Genomic DNA, 17,177 nt, shown 5'->3' on the forward strand with positions numbered 1-17,177 from the left:
ATTGCCTGAACCCAGGAGGCGGAGGTTGCGGTGAGCCGAGATCGCGCCATTGCACTCTAGCCTGGGTAACAAGAGTGAAACTCCGTCTCAAAAAACAAACAAACAAACAAACAAACAAACAAAAAACTGTAGTTCAGGAAGAAGAACGAATTTTAAGGATTTAGCATGTGAGAAACAAGTCTTAAAGAGCAGGCTCAGTAAGGCATTCTCAGGGTCTTCCCACAGCCTACTTTTGTTCCAGTCTCAGATGTAGCCATATTGGAAACAAAAATAAGTTATCTAGTAATATTTCATGATACTAATTACTTAGGACAAATATGAAAACATTTTGGATAGATGTGATATATATGTGTATATATATGTGTGTGTGTATATACACATATAAACTATATAGTTTATAGTTTGTTTTGTTCAGAGAAAAAAATATAGTTGGTGCTAACTAGAGAAACACTGATGAACGGCAGGGCATGGTGATTCATGCCTGTAATCCTTGCACTTTGGGAGGCCAAGGTGGGCAGATAACCCGAGGTTAGGAGCTCAAGACCAGCATGGCCAACATGGTGAAACCCCCGTCTCTACTAAAAGTACAAAAATTAGACAGGGGTTATGGCACGTGCCTGTAACCCTAACTACTCCGGAGGCTGAGGCAGGAAAACTGCTTGAACCCGGGAGGGTGAGGTTGCAGTGAGCTGAGATGGCACCACTGCACTCCAGTGTGGCCAACAAGAGTGAAACTCCATCTCAAGTAAACAAAACAAAACAGAAAAACACTGATGGAATACTAGTCAAAAAGCCATATTTGACTTCAAAGCAGACCTGTAATGTTCTGTTTTAATAGTATGTGCCCTATTAAATGCTGGATGTTTTTTAATTGATCATTCATCTGGCTTTATAATTGGGAGGCTGCCAATAATTTTCGATGTTTCTGTCTGAAACAATGGCATATAAAATGCTATTTTAAAATATGTCATTCTACTTATTTCCACTTAAAATAGAGGCGATTCAAAATAGTACATGTAAATCCCAAAAAGACATCTGATATATTTTTTTAAAAAAGTATTTGAGCAAAAAAGTTAATGATCCCTTGTGGGAAATTTTGAAGCTTGTGGATTTCTAAGCAGGGAGGCAAATAAGTAAAGCATTGCAGCATTTTTCACTAACTAAAAACAGATGTCATGTGATAATGGGTGTTACATCTGCAGCTGACACCCACTTCAAAGAACAGGTGCCTCTAGTTGTTTTAAAAAAAAAAAAGAGAGAGAGAGAGAGCAGCTCTTACAGCAGTCTACAGCAGGCTTCAGGAAGTGATGAGGGGGAGCCATGGGAAGACCAGCCCCTCGGCTGCTCTGGGTCACTGTCATGATGGTACATCTGGACACTTACGTCCTCAGTGACTTTTCTCCTGGGTAAGCCTTCAATGTCAGAGGCTAAACTGCTAGATGATTATATTTATTTAAAAGTTATTACTTTAAATACAATAGAATGAAGTGGAATCCTCCCTTTACATAATATACAAACATTAACTCAAAATAGATAAAAGATCTGAATGTAAGAGCTAAAACTATAAAATTCTTAGATGAACACATAGGGGGAAAAATGTCATATTGAATTTGGCAGTGATTTTAAGATATGGCACTAAAAGTACAGCCTAAAAAAGAAAAAATAGATACATTGGATTTCATCAAGATTGAAAGATTTTGTGCATCAATGAATACAATCAGAGTGAAAAGGCATCCCACAAAATGCAGGAAACATTTTAAATCATATATCATAAAAGGGATTAACATGCAGCATATATAAAGAACTACAACCTTATATATTTACAGGTGTGGTGGCTCACTCCTGTAATCCCAGCACTTTGGGAGGCAAAGGCGGGTGGATCATGAGGTCAGGAGATCAAGACCATCCTGGCCAACATAGTAAAACTCTGTCTCTACTAAAAATACAAAAAGTAGCTGGGTGTGGTGGTGGATGCCTGTAATCCCAGCTATGTGGGAGGCTGAGGCAGGAGAATCGCTTAAACCCAGGAGGCAGAGGTTGCAGTAAGCTGAGATCATGCCACTGCACTCCAGCCTGAGTGAGACTCCATCTCAAAAAAAAAAAAAAAAAAAAGAACTACAACTCAACAAAACCAACTCAATTTAAAAATGGACAAAGGACTTGAATAGATATTTCTAAAGAAGAAACACAAAGGACAATAAACATATGAAAACAAGCAATACCACGAATCACCAGAAAAATGCAAATCAAAACCACAATGGGATGTTAAGTCACACCTATTAGAATGGTCATTGCATATTTTTTTTAAAGTGCTGGAGAAGAAGTGGAGAATTTGAACCCCTGTGCATTGCTGATGGAAATGAAAAAGTGTATAGCTGCTTTGGAAAAATGGTGTGACGATTTCTCAAAAAAACTAAATATAGAATTATCATATGATCCAGCAATTCCACTTTTAGATCTCTACCCAAAAGAATTGAAAGCAGGAACTAGAACAGATATTTGTATACCAATATTCAGAGTAATCAAAAGGTAGAAATAACCCAAATGTTCATTGACAAGTGGATAAACATGTGGATAAACAGCATGTGGTATATATACACAGTGAAAAATTATTCCATTGTAAAAAGAAATAAAATTGATACATGCTACAACATGGATCAACCTTGAAAACGTTGTGCTAAGTGAAATAAGCCAGATGCAAAAGGACAAATAGTGAATGATTCCATTTATATGAGGGATCTAGAACGGTCAAATCAATGAAGACAAAAAGAATGGAGGTTAATAAGAGCTGCAGGAGGAGAAACTTGTTTAATGGATAGAGTTTCATTTTGGGAAACTGATGAAAATTTCTGAGATGGTCAAAGTTGTGTTCTTAAAAATGGTGGCCAAAAAAAAAAAAATTCTGAGATGGAGAATGACCACAGCTGCACAAAATGAATGTACTTAATGCCACAGAACTGTACACTTAATTGAGATCATCCTGGCCAACAAGGTGAAACCCCGTCTCTACTAAAAATACAAAAATTAGCCAGCCATGGTGGCCTGCACCTGTAGTCCCAGCTACTTGGGAGGCTGAGGCAGGAGAACCGCTTGAACCCAGGAGGTGGAGGTGGAGGTTGCAGTGAGTCAAGATTGTGCCACTGTACTCCAGCCTTTCAACAGAGCAAGACTCGGTCTCAAAAACAAAACCAAAAAAGGTTAAAATGGTAAATTTAGTCTTTTGCCCTTGTTTATGTTGAATTTAACTGGAAATTGAAATAGAGCTTAGTTCAAACATTCTGCCCTCTATAATATAGTGTGGCATGTTCTCCGTAACTCTATTTTAACTTACCTCTGAGACATATTTGTTCTTTCCCATATGAGCTAATGTTTGAGGATTGTTTCACTCTTTCAATCCACGTTTCTGTGCTGTAATGACAAGGAGATGAAGGAAGAAAAAAAGAGTGAGCTTAATCTGGGGTGGTGCAGTCTTGGCTGAGAAATCTTCTTCTTCAGAGTCCTTTGGGGATGTCCTGTGTTGTGGCCTCCCTCAGTCAGCCAGAGGTAGATCCCATCCATGGGCTTACACCGTGAGACAGCCTGGCACTCTGCGAGATGGCGAGTCCTCGACTTTTGCCTCAACCTAGGTTCTAAGTTAATTTTAGGAGCTGCTACCCTTGAGGAATTTTTCAGGACTTTTCCCACCACTATCAAGAGTCATCGTTGCCCAGGCGTGGTGACTCATGTCTGTAATCCCAACACTTTGGGAGGCCAAGGTGAGTGGATCACCTGAGGTCGGGAGTTTGAGACCAGCCTGGCCAAAATATAAAATTAGCCAGGCATGGTGGTGGGTGCCTGTAATTCCAGCTACTCAGGAGGCCGAGGCAGAGGTTGCAGAGAGCTGATATTGCAGCACTGCCCTCATGCCTGGGCGACAGAGCAAGACTTTGTCTCAAAAAAAAAAAAAAAAAAAAAAAAAAAAGAGACACCCTTACTTAGCACATGCTACAGAAATTTTAGCTCATCTTTTTTACTCCTCTCTATTTATGTCTGGGAAGAATTAGAAGCTGTACAATGCCACTCTGTGCCCCATTCAATCCTTTTTTCTCTCCTATTCACCACTTAATCTAATTTTATAATCCAGATTTATCCAAGCTGCCTAGTTTTGTGGTTTGGAAGGGAGATTCTGTGATCCTGCTTTATTCCACAAATTTTCCCCCAGAAGTCTTTTTAAAAAAAAATCTCCACAGTAAAGATTACTAGATGACCTATTCCAACATGATTCAATCAGTGTTGATTAATTATACAAGTTTTGATATTTTAAATTGAACAAGTGTTGCAATAATTAAAGACCAATGCCAGACTACAATGAAATTATGACTGCAGTTAAATAGGTAGCATAGGCTGAACATGGTGGCTCATGCCTGTAATCCTAGCACTTTGGGAGGCCAAGGCAGGCAGATCACTTGAGGTCAGGGGTTCAAGAGCAGCCTGGCCAATATGGTAAAACTCCGTCACTACTAAAAATACAAAAATTAGCCAGGCATGGTGGTGCACACGTGTAATCCCAGCTACTTGGGAGGATGAGGCAGGAGAATTGCTTGAACTTGGGAGGCAGAACTTGCAGTGAGTCAAGATCATGCCACTGCCCTCCAGCCTGGGTGACGGAAGGAGACTCCATCTCCAAAAAAAAGGAGGTAGCATAATCTTGGAGGAAACAAAGCCAAAACATAGAATCATAGGATTGGAAATGACCGTTTAAGCACATATGTTGATGATTTAGTGTCTCTGGGTGGACGCTAGGCTGGTAGGGTGTTTGCAATTTGCCCTCAAGAGATTGGATACATATAACACCAAACACACACACACACACACACACACACACACACACACCCCTCAACAATAAAAGCAGTATATACCGAGGGACAGTCTAATCTCAGTTCACTGTGAAAAAGAGAATGCCAAGTTCTGAAAAGAATGGCCTTTCTGTCAGGGAGGGAACATTAGCAGCACCTTAAATGTTATCTCGACATAACTTGTATGTCCCTTTCATGATTTTTGAGTTAAAAAAATTATTCTTGATTCACAAACTGCACTATTTTAAATACAGCATGATTTGGGGACGGAATTCATGGGTCACACTTTCAGAAGTATTGTGGGGGAAAATTAACGAAACTTTATGACTAACAAGGAATGAATCCAATGCCTTGTTTTCAAGTCCCTTTTCGTCTTAATGACTCTATCCTAGAATTAAAGAAATGAAGAAAACATTCCCTGGCTAGCTCAAGTATCATGTTCTGTAATTTACAAACTTGTTTCCTTCTACCAGTCACAATGATTGCAATTTTAAGCATCTTGTGGAAGAACAATCTCTATTTAGGTCACTAATGGACAAATAGTGGATTTTAGCTGTAAAAGTATATGTCAAAATGACTGTTAAATTTACTTGGAAGAAAAACTGAGTGAAACTTGCTAAGAAAATGAAAAGCAATGGGAGACATTTGTTCTCTGAATTTTTAGAAAGGAACATAAAGCCATCATAATTTAAACACTGTGAAACTGGTACAAGAATGAGCAGAGCAATAGCACAAAAGGCCCATAAACAGACACAACTAAAAAGAAGGAATAGGTATGTGCACAAAACGGCATTTCTAATCAATGGCGAAAGGAGAGTTATTCGACAAATGGTGTTTTGATAAATGGCTAATCATTTGAGGGGCAAAATATAAAATATATTATATATACATCCTATACAGGTGTCTCTCTAACTCAAACAAGGCCCCAAAACAGATTCCAGCGATATCACGTTCTCAAATGTTAAAACTAAAACCTTGTGCTTGCTTCGGCTGCACATATACTAAAACTGGAATGATACAGAGAAGATTAGCATGGTCCCCCATGCAAGGATGACACGCAAATTCGTGAAGTGTTCCATTAAAAAAAACAAAAACTAAAACAAAACTAAAACCTTTAAGTACCAGAGAATAAATACTAATATTTTTTACAATATTTAGGTAGAGTGAGAATTTCTAAGTTTGGTGCCAAAGGTAGCAGATTAACTTACATAAAACATAAAACCTTGAGAGTTGTTTTCTGCTAAGACATGGAAAGTTAAAAATCAGACTGGGCATAGTAGCTCACTCCTGTAATCCTAGCACTTTGGGAGGCTGAGGCAAGGTGGATCATCTGAGCTCAGGAGTTCGAGACCAGCCTGAGCAACATGGTTAAACCCTGTGTTTACTAAAATATAAAACATTAGCCAGGTGTGGTAGTATGCACCCGTAATCTCAACTACCCAGGAGGCTGAGGCACAAGAACTGTTTGAACCTGGGAGGTGGAGGTTGCAATAAGCCAAGACTGCACCACTGCACACCAGTCTAGGTGATAGAGCAAGACTCTGTCTCCAAAAAAAAAAAAAAAAACCCAAAACAAATAAAAATAAATAAATAAAAAATAAAAAGAGAAAAGACTGATAAAAATATTGCTACATGTATAACAAAGGAGTACCACATAACAAGTCCACAGAAATGAATAATGGAAAATGCCCAATATAAAAATAATGAAGTAGCTGGGTGCAGTGACTCATGCCTGTAATCCTAGCACTTTGGGAGGTCAAGGTGGGTGGATGAGGTCAGGAGTTTGAGACCAGCCTGGCCAACACGGTAAAACCCTGTCTCTTAAAAAAAAAAAAAAATGAAGTATATAAATAGGCATTTTACAAAAGAAGATAAAATGAAAGATAAATATATTTTAAAATTTGAATATCACTGGTAACCAAAGAAATACAGAGTTTTGAAAACCTGGCAAGATACCATTTAAAGAAAAGCAACAAATGGACTAAGATTATTTTTAGAAATAATATTTATTGTTGCAAGGTTAATTCGCTGCCAGAAGCACTTTGGCAAGCATTAAAAATATTTGTTCAAGTGATTCTACTTTCAGAATTTATGCTAAGATTTTAACTAGTATCTGCACACAGAAATAGTCAAGTAGGGTTGCTTAAATAGTAAAAAAAACTGTAAACAACCATATGTTCAGTTAATTACATTATTGTATATCTATACAATAGAATTCTACACAGCTTTTTAAGATGTTGTACAGAATATTTAATGGCATGAAAAGTATATATTGTAGAACCAGAACACAAATGATAAATATTGCATATAATTGATGATATAATTCCATTAGTTCTCTGCCCACCCCAAACCCACCCCAGGCTTATGATTTTCTCAGTGATGGCATTTCTGGAGACTTTTATTTTACTCTTTTTTTCTTTGTGTTTTCTACCATAAACTCTTATAAGAGAAAAATGTAAATTTTTTCCATAGTAAATGCCAGAAGTTTTTGCCAGTAAGTGTCTTCTGAGGGAACCGCCCTGATAACATTTTGTGGTTTTGATATAATAACATCTGCTGTCCAGAGTGAATTTAATCCTGATGTTGTGTCAGTAGAGTTCTTTAATCAGGAAAACCAAATTGCTTTGTTCTTCTGCAACATTATAAAATTATTTTCACAACCGAGCCTAAAAGAACTTAAAAACGGTATGCATTGAAAATACGATGGTACTACTAGATGAATGCAGAAGTTATTCAATTTGCTCCAGTTACCATAGAGGAGAATAATGACAATAAGTGTCTGAATAGGCTAGATTAGAAATCTGGAGACCTAGGCTGTGGTTTCATTTGTTCCAGCAGTTAGAGGTGTGCTTTGGAGCTAATGAGAATAATCACCATAAAAAATTTGCAGGTGTCATTATTAATCATGTCATTACTATATGTTACTTTCTGCAGTGCTTTATTATATTATCCTGAATCCTCACAACTTCTGTCTCAGGCTATTTAATATCCCTATTTTACTGATAAAGAAAATGGGCTTCGGAGAGCTTGTTGACTTACTCAAGATTACCCAGCTTCTAAGATGCGGAGCAAGGTGTGATGACATCTTCAGTGTGTTTAGTTCACTAAAGCTCTGATTGCCCCAGAAAACATCAATTAGAGGCAGTGGCTTTGGTTTACTTTGGAGGCACTGGTCTCATGGTGTGGCTCACAAAGAAAGGCTCACTATTCTGACAAAAAATGTTCCTCTGCTGCCATAATTCTATTCAGTAAATAATTAATAAATGCCTCTAAATCAGGGGTCCCCAAACTTTTTACACAGGGGGCCAGTTCACCGTCCCTCAGACCGTTGGAGGGCCGGACTATGCAAGGTGTGACACCTTCACAGCCAGCGCTGCTGCCTCCACTATCCCAGGCAGCGGTATCCAGTGTCACAGGCCCAGCACCGCCTCCAGTGCTGTATACAGGGATGGCAGTGATCAGCCTGTGACACTGTGTATACAGCGTCCTGGACATCTGCAGCAGTGGTGGGCTTCTTCTGTGGGAAGCCCACTGCTGCATGTTTCCCCTATTATAAGACACCTCCTAAAAATAAGACAGCCCCCATCTTTGGGGGGTAAAATTAATGTAAGACAGGGTCTTATAATAGGGGAAACACGGTGTGTAGTAATGTGGGGGGAGACTTTTGGGCAAAGGGGTGTTATAGGGGCCATTATGTTGTTGTACATTTGGGGGAGTAGGGGGACCATTGTACTGTGTAGTAATGGTTATAGTGCTTTGCCTTTCTTCCTACTTCTGCTGTTATCTCACACTGCTTCCAGTGATGTGGGGCAGCACAGCCGCAGACCGGATGTGCGTCATATGATGTGCTTTCAGAGCCGTGACGCATGCATCCTGCGTCACCAGAAGTAGTACTGTACGTGAGCGACACCGCGCTTTGCAGCGCTGCCACATACAGTGCTCCAGGAGCACAGAATGCGGATCCATCCAGTGCTCCTCTCACTGACCACCAATGAAAGAGATGCCCCTTCCTGAAGTGCGGTAGGGGCCGGATAAATGGCCTCAGGGGGCCGGATGCCACGGGCCATAGTTTGGGGACCCCTGATCTAAATACAATGTACTATGTTAGTTATGGCAAGATACACCATTGTTGAAAATAGTCCACTCTTTAGAAGCTTAAAATCCAGGCCAGGTGCGGTGGCTCAAGCACTTTGGGAGGTTGAGGCCGGCAGATCACAAGGTCAGGGGTTTGAGATCAGCCCAGCCAATGTCGTAAAACCCCACGTCTACTAAAGATACAACAAATTAGCTGGGCAGAGTGGTGCCTGCCTGTAATCTCAGCTACTTGGGAGGTTGAAGCAGGAGAATCACTTGAGCCCTAGAGGCAGAGGTTGCAGTTAGCCGAGACTGCGCCATTGCACTCCAGCCTGGGCGACAGGGTGAGACTCCATCTCAAAAAAAAAGAAGCTTAAAATCTAGAATTCTGGGAGTGAATCCTAGGTGCTTCACACATGAGCTGTGTGGACCTTGGCTTTAACTTCACTGTGCCCCAGCTTCCTAATCTGTAAAATGGAGAAAAGAATAACACCCATCTCAAAACTTACTAGAAGGATTGAAAGAATTATATGTACCGTGCTTAGACTAATATTTGGAATTCTTGAGTACTGATATGTGCTAATGAAACAACATATAAACATATAACCAATCTAGTGGCTAATTAGATAATGTTGATACCATTCACTGATAGAACTACTAGTCTACTTCAAAATTTATACATGTATAATTTCTTTTAGCTGCATTTCTCTTAAGCAATGACCCTGTGTATATATTAACTAATTTATGCCTTTTATTACCTGGTCCTCTACTTGGTTACATTATCTGAAAAATACAATCAGTAGTATTTCTAAACTCACTGGTTCATTGATTAGGTTAAATGATAGAAGACATTTGAAAGCATTTTGTATAAAATACATATATCCATGTATATGAGTAGCGGTAGATCATTTAATTGTCTATTCAGTAGCTTTCTGTAAGCACAGAGATTGAAAAGGAAAAAAAAAGACTAAAATCAGAATTAGGGTCAAATCTAGAATTAACTTTTAACAACACAATAGCATCCTCAGTGCGTAAGACACTGTTTCTTTTAAGTATGGTCCAGACATGCAAGATGATGTAAATAGATGTTTTACTAAAATTTTACAGAATTCTGAGTAGTTATTGTTTTAGCACTTTAATATGCAGGAACAACGGCTTTCAATGACTTTGTAACATCATCCAAAGTTCTGATTAAGTATCCCTGTCTAGGTTGGCAAGTACAAAGAATATATTCAGACATGTATAAAGTCAGAAAAGACAGTCCTTTTTCATAAATAAAACAGAGAGTTATTAAACAAATATTAAAAAAGAGGGGTAAATCACTTGGTTAAGCACATGGTGTAAATTAGCAGCAATGCTAATTAATTAAATAATGAAATTCTTGGCAAAGTACAGTTTTCTGCCAAGTCAGATGAGATTGTTAAAGTATATATGCACAAAGACATACTTAATCTCTTAATTTCACTCATGTTTGTATGACTTCATTGTAATTTAAAAGTAGCTCATTGAACAGCAAACTGTGTGTGCCAAGTACTATGCTGGAAGCCTGGAATTACAAAAGAGCAAGGACCATGCTAGTGAAGCAACCTGGTGTTTGGAGGTTATGCTTTCGCTATTCTTTAGAGTATATTACGTTATTTCCTTATTCAGAAATTGTTAGGATTGTAAAACATAAACCCAATTTTTAATGGAGAGTTAAGTTGCGTCCAATCTACCTATCAGATGAATTCACTCATTAAAGAACAAGTATAGTAGTGAGAATAGCTGAAGTGGTTAGGATCTCAGGAGACTCTCAGCCCCAGGCGAGGCCATTTTCACTGAAAATATAACCATAATCGTGCACATGTCAAAACTCATTTACTGTAATACTGATATTGGTTTTGAAATCAGTTAATACTCGTTTAAGTAAAGACAGTGAAAATATCTCAAAGACTTTTTCCTCCCTCCTTCTACTTCTCTCTCTTCCTTTGCTTATCTTCATGGGCTCAGTGTTGGAAAAACATTGACATAGCATTGTTTAGCAATATCTTTTAAAATTCTACTTTACAGCTGATGAGAAATTTAAAAATCTTATTCTTTCAAAAATTGATCTAGAAAATGGAAACTCAAAAGACGTCCTGTATTACAAAAATGTAACCAAATCTCATGTTAGACTTGAAAGGCTCAGAGTATTTAATCTTACTTACTTTAAACAATGGAATAAAAATCCAACAAAGCCTCAAGGGTTTTAAAAAATTGTTTTTGGAAATAAGAAAAGCTTAATTTAAGCAGTAAAGATAATTATCATGCTTAAAAAAAAATAAGTAGCAGTGAATCATCAAGGCCCATTTTACTATGAGTCATAATGATATGTGGTCAGAGTCTCCAGTAGGTATACTTTTTTCTTTCTTCTTCTTCTTCTTCTTTTTTTTTTTTTTTTTATAAAGAATACCCTTTGGTGGTTTTCTTCTTCCTCCGGATTTTTCATAATTTGGCATTGCTTTCTGGGGCTGAGACTTTTCATCTCTAGAAGATTCACCACCCTATAAATAAAGTCCTTGTGGTTCACATGGTACAACAGGGCTTATCACATAGATGAGTCCCCTTCGATGTCACCTACTCAGCTTCTTTCCCCACCCCATCCTGTCTCATGTGCAGACACATAAAATGTTCAGTTGATAAACAGGATGGCTTAAGGTAAAAGGTGAGAAGGAAGAAAAGGATAATATGAAGTGTTTTGAGGGTACAAGTATTATATCTTTTTTTTTTTTTTTTTTTTTTTTTAGATAAAGTCTCACTCTGTTGCTCAGGCTGGAGTGTAGCAGCATGATCATAGCTCACTGCAGCCTTCAACTCCCAGGTTCAATCAGTCCTCCTGCCTCAGCATCCCAAAGTGTGGGATTATAGGCATGACCCACTGTATGGCCCTCTTGTGACTAGCACATTTACTCTGCCTGTCATAGGAGATCAGTAAAGATCTGTCAACAATGAGAATGAATGAATGAATGAGTGGTCCTTGAGAATGGTTTGCTGCCTCTTTTTTTTATTGCATCTGGGAAAGCAATTGAATTGAAAGAAAGTTGTAAATAAGGACATTGGAATAATAATAACATCTATTATAGTACTTTATAATACCTATAAAACACTTTCACATGGTTTATCTCATTTGAACCTCACCAAGCCCTTGTTAAGGAGACAGATGTTATTATACGTGGAAAAGATGACAATGTTTTCCTGCAATATATCACTTACAAAGCACCAGCCTGTGGGAGTGTCTGTCCCTTGGATAGCATATCATTAGTTGTGGTCATTGTGGTGAGCATCAAACCATTTTAAAGATTAGAACTACACCAGTTTAAGGATGAAACAATTAACGCAATGAGTAGTCTTTATGTACACATGGACAGAGTGGCGAGGAATAGGATGGGATAGAAGCTTATAAACCACCATGTAAATAATAAACATTTAATGAGAACTTACTATATACCAGGCATTTTGATAGGTCCCTTTCATACATTTTCTCCATTTAACAAATGAGGAAATTGAGACTTATATAGATTGAGTGACCAGCCCGTGGCCACACAGTAAGTATATTGCCAGGGGTAGAATTCTAACATCCAAAAAGTATGATAAAAGTTCCTATGTTGGCCAGGTATGGTCACGCCTGTGATCCCAGCACTTTGAGAGGCTGAGGGAAGATTGCTTGAGCCCAGGAGTTTGAGGCCAGCCTGGGCAACAAAGTGAGACCTTGTCTCTAAAAAAAAGTTCCTATCTCAATGAGCTTTAAGGAAAAACCATGAATAACACACATCAGCAGATAAATATAGATGTGGGCCAAAACAAACTCAATCGTTCAAATTAAAAATTCAAGCAGTGCATACTGCATGAGCTGGAGTGGTTGTTAAGTTCTTGAGAGAGGTCAGAAACTTGAACTGACCTTTGAAAGGTAAATAGGACTTGGACAGGTTGTATGGAAGGGGAAGGTGTTTCAGGCAAAGTGAAATGCATCAGCAATTTGCAGTATAGGTGTGAGCATAACGTCAAGAGACAATACAAAGCCTGGTAAAATTTCCGTGATCATTCACCACCAAGATCTTGTATTATTTAAGGCACGGAGTTAGCTATGTCAGAAAATTCAGAGAGGTATTAGATGTGTCCTACAGGGGATTAGAGGGAGGTCAGCGGGGGCCATCGAAAACTGAGTATTGACGAAGGTGTCATGGAGGATCTAAATCTAGAGCTCAATTGTAATGAAATTTTAGACCTTACATATGCATAGAGGGGATAGAGAGACTGGGAGAATGCTCTTGGTACAATATACTGGGTTTATGGTGTGTTTTGGTAGAGAACAACATTGCTATGGGCCTTGGATACCAGGCTAAGGAGTTTGTACTTTTTCACCCAAAATTTAAAAGTTGGGGGTTGCCTGTCACAGTGAACAGACATGGATAAGTCCTTACTCTAGAAAAATTAGCCATGTGGTTCTTGATAAGGCTGACTGAAGGAGAGGAGAATCAGCGGCCAGAGTTAGAACCATTAGGAGGCTACTAAGATAATTGAGAGTTAGCACGTGGAATGGGCCGTGAAAAAGAAAAAGAGAGAAAGAAAAGTGTGGCTCGTGCTTGTAATCCCAGCACTTTGGGAAGCTGAGGCAGGTGGCTCACTTGAGGTCAGGTGTTCAAGACCAGCCTGGCCAGCATGGTGAAACCCCACCTCCACTAAAAATACTAATACAAAAATTAGCCAGGCATGGTGGTGCATGCCTGTAATCCCAGCTACTCGGGAGGCTGAGGCGGGAGAATTGCTTGAACCTGGGAGGCAGAGACTGCACTGAGCCAAGATCGCACGACTGCACTCCAGCCTGGGTGACAGAGTCTCGCTCTGTCTCAAAAAATAAAAATAGAGCAAAATGTGGAAACCTATTGGACATGGACTGAGGAGGAAAGAGCAAAGACAAAGGGGGCGCCAAGGGTTCTGGTCTGGTGACTAGCTGCCTAAGGACATCTGGGCCACCTAATACTCTGCAGTGTTCAAAGCTCTCTGTTTTTATGATATGATTTTACCCTTCACTGTTACGATGGACCTGTGAGCTGGATATCATTCCTCCTGTCTATGAAATAAGAAATTGAGAGGTCAAGCCGGAGCTCCTAAGTGCCTGGCACGAAAAGGCAGTGATCATAGGGAGTTGGTAGGGAGTGAAGTGGTGATTGCTGTGAACTGGAGCGCCTAATTCTTATCTTCCATTTTTCATAGATTCTATTGTTCATGTTTGAATTAGTGAATCAGAGATGTGGCCTGGGTTGTCCAGGATGGTCTCAAACTCCTGGGCTCTAGTGATCCTCTTGCCTCAGCCTTTGTTCACATTTTGTTTCTGAAATTGGGGTGTACCTTATAATCCTATAGTCATTGTCAGTGAGGTGGCAGTCGTGATGCAGTTATCACAGCTGTTTGTATTATAGTTGATTCAATTTAATGACATGCATTATGACATTACATGTGATGATTTACTTGCCATATAAAATGGCTTTCAAAAGAGTATGCTATTATTTGGCATTGAAAGTCAAGGCAAGTGTGTACAAAGAAAGGCATGTAAACAAAAGCTGTGGGATATACATTTGATATTTAACTACGGTCATTTTCTATTGCCTCTATAACAAATTTATACAAATGTAGTGGCTTAAAACAGCACAAATGTATTACCTTACAGTTTCATAGGTCAGAAGTCTGATGGACGTTTCACTGGGCTAAAATAAAGATGTCGGTGGGCTGCGTTCCTTTCTGGAGGTCCTAGGGGAGAATACGTTTCCTTACTGTTTCCAGCTTCTAGAAGCTGCCCACATTCCACGGCCCCTTTCCTCCATCTTCAAAGCCAGCAACAGCAGGTGGAAGCCTCAAATCACATCTGTGTCATCCTTCTGCTGTTTACATGTCTCCCTCTGACTCTGACCTGGGAAAGGTTCTCTAGTTTAATGACTCATGTGAGTGGGGTGGGTCTGCCTAGATAATCCAGGATAATCTTGCCATCTCCAGGTCCTTAACCTTAATTACATCTGCAAACTCCCTTTTCCCATGTAAATTAACATATTTCCAGGTTCCAGGGATTAGGAATAGGTCATCTATTGAGGTTATTATTCTGCTCATCACAGTGTTAAAACAAAAATTCATCTTCTGAGCAAAGACCACAGCAAAGCAACAACTGATATTCTCTGGGTCTCCAAATTAGAAGTTATTACAGAGTAGGTAGAACTGCGTTCAATGTTATTACTGAGATAGATGTGGAAGGTTTTACCGAAAGCCAACCAGTGCAGCTAAAGCGAAGGGGATGTTGTGCAGTCCCTCGGAATGGATGTCAGATACTTCAAATCCAAGAGGCTTCACTGATAGAGATGTAGAATATCAGAGGGATCATGATTTTCCAGACTGCCTAAAATCTGAGCTACATAACATCTATTTTAGTGTCTGAATTAGTTCAGCCTAGTTAAATTCTGATGTTTTTCAACTTAGCTTTGTTAGAACTGAAAGCTGTCCTCTTTTCGCCCTTGATAAGAGTGAAGGAATAAGACAAGTGTTACAAGTCAGAGTATGTGTTATTCCTGGGCGAGAGTATGTTAGTGACAATTTCCAGTGTGGGTGGATTTCAGGTTCTGGAGGATGAATGAATATTTTCCAGTTTGCTTTTCTATCAACATCAAAGACTCTATTGTCACATCTACCCCATCTACTGCTTCAGTCGTGTGCCTATTATATAATATGTTCTCGACCTTAAGATTTTTTACAGTGGCTTTGTTTCATATATCTAACTTTATAGTTAATTAAATGAAGGCTTTCTGAGTAACTACATATGCCAAAACAGCGCTAGAGGATTCAGTGTGTGTCAACACACAGAATTTAATCCTCAGAGTGCATCCAGGAGGCACAAATCCCATTACTGGGAGCTGGACCTCATTTGCTCCTGGCAGTATCCCCGAGGCTAACACTCAGCTGGACTTAGCTTCATAGGATATTGGCCATAGCCAACAACATCACATCGTCTTCAAATGTCCAAGATTTGCTAACATGGAGGCTATGGGAAGCCCCACAGGCTCTGGTAGATGTTATTAGGTTGGGGCAAAAGTAATTGCCTCCCAAGGCAACTGCTTTTAAGAAAACAAGTCATTTAGATAACTGGCTTTTGGATAACTCAATAATGTTCATTTTTAGTTATGTTTGCATGAAAGTTGTGACAAAAGCTAACCATCTTTTATATCTAAATCTCTAGCCCCTTTGGATTTTATTAGCAGTTGTAATTGTTCCATAAATATTAGAACAAACACATGACTAAAAAATAAAATACTAGTCAGGTGTGGTGGCTCACGCCTGTAATCCCAGCACTCTGGGAGACCAAAGTGGGTGGATCACAAGGTCAGGAGTTCAAGAGCAGCCTGGGCAAGATGGTGAAATCCCGTCTCTACTAAAATTACAAAAATTAGCCAGGCATGGTGATAGGTGCCTAGAATCCCAGCTACTCAGGAGGCTGAGGCAGGAGAATTGCTTGAACCCAGGAGGAGGAGGTTGCAGTGAGCCAAGATCGCACCACTGCACTCCAGCCTGTGTGACAGAGCGAGACTCCATCTCAAAAAAAATAAATAAATTGAAAAATAAAAATGATAATAAATACTAGGCATGGCAAAAACCTAAAGAGAAGTGACTGGCTAGCTTTGGCATGAATAAATAAATAACATGAAGCAGAACTTGTTTATGCAAATTTCCAATTCCCCTTCCAGTGCCTCTGCTCCTGTCCGCTGGGGCCCATCAAGCCTATTTCTGCTGTTTCTTATTCTCACTAATAGTGAAGATACTGACTGATAAAGGATTAAAGTGACAGCTGTCCATGGAGCATATTCACTTTCACAGTGGCTTTAATGCCCTGATAAGGTTTAGAAAAATCAAAGAATAGCATCTCTAATGGCAGAATCTCAGGAGTAGACACTAAGGCAAAAAAAAAAAAAAAAAAAAAAAAATCCAATTTAAAGACTTCAGGTCTTCATTTTGTGGTGACTTTTTAGGCTGATTTATTTATTTATTTATTTATTTGCTACCCATTCAGGCCAAGACAATAATTTATAGAGTAAATGTTACCATTTCACTCACCAATAAGAATCTAGAATGAGAACCCATGTTCCCAGGTTATTTTTTCTCCAGAGTTCAAATGTGAATCCATGTTCCATCCAACAGTTCTTAACTGTAATTTCAATCCTGTGCAGGTTAAAAAATGCACATTCCACTCTCAATGATGGTGGCTTTTCCTGG

General features: G+C 39.2%; 1 non-coding gene across 1 annotated transcript; it reads left to right on the forward strand.

Annotated features, from left to right (window-relative positions):
* Positions 1–5,812: 5,812 nt before the first annotated feature.
* Positions 5,813–5,920, forward strand: LOC120363419 (U6 spliceosomal RNA). Its single transcript, XR_005578973.1, has one exon. It is a non-coding gene; the product is annotated as a U6 spliceosomal RNA (small nuclear RNA).
* Positions 5,921–17,177: the final 11,257 nt, after the last annotated feature.

The sequence above is a fragment of the Saimiri boliviensis genome, chromosome 4 (assembly GCF_048565385.1).
Source record: "Saimiri boliviensis isolate mSaiBol1 chromosome 4, mSaiBol1.pri, whole genome shotgun sequence".
NCBI classification, from domain to species: Eukaryota; Metazoa; Chordata; class Mammalia; order Primates; family Cebidae; genus Saimiri; species Saimiri boliviensis.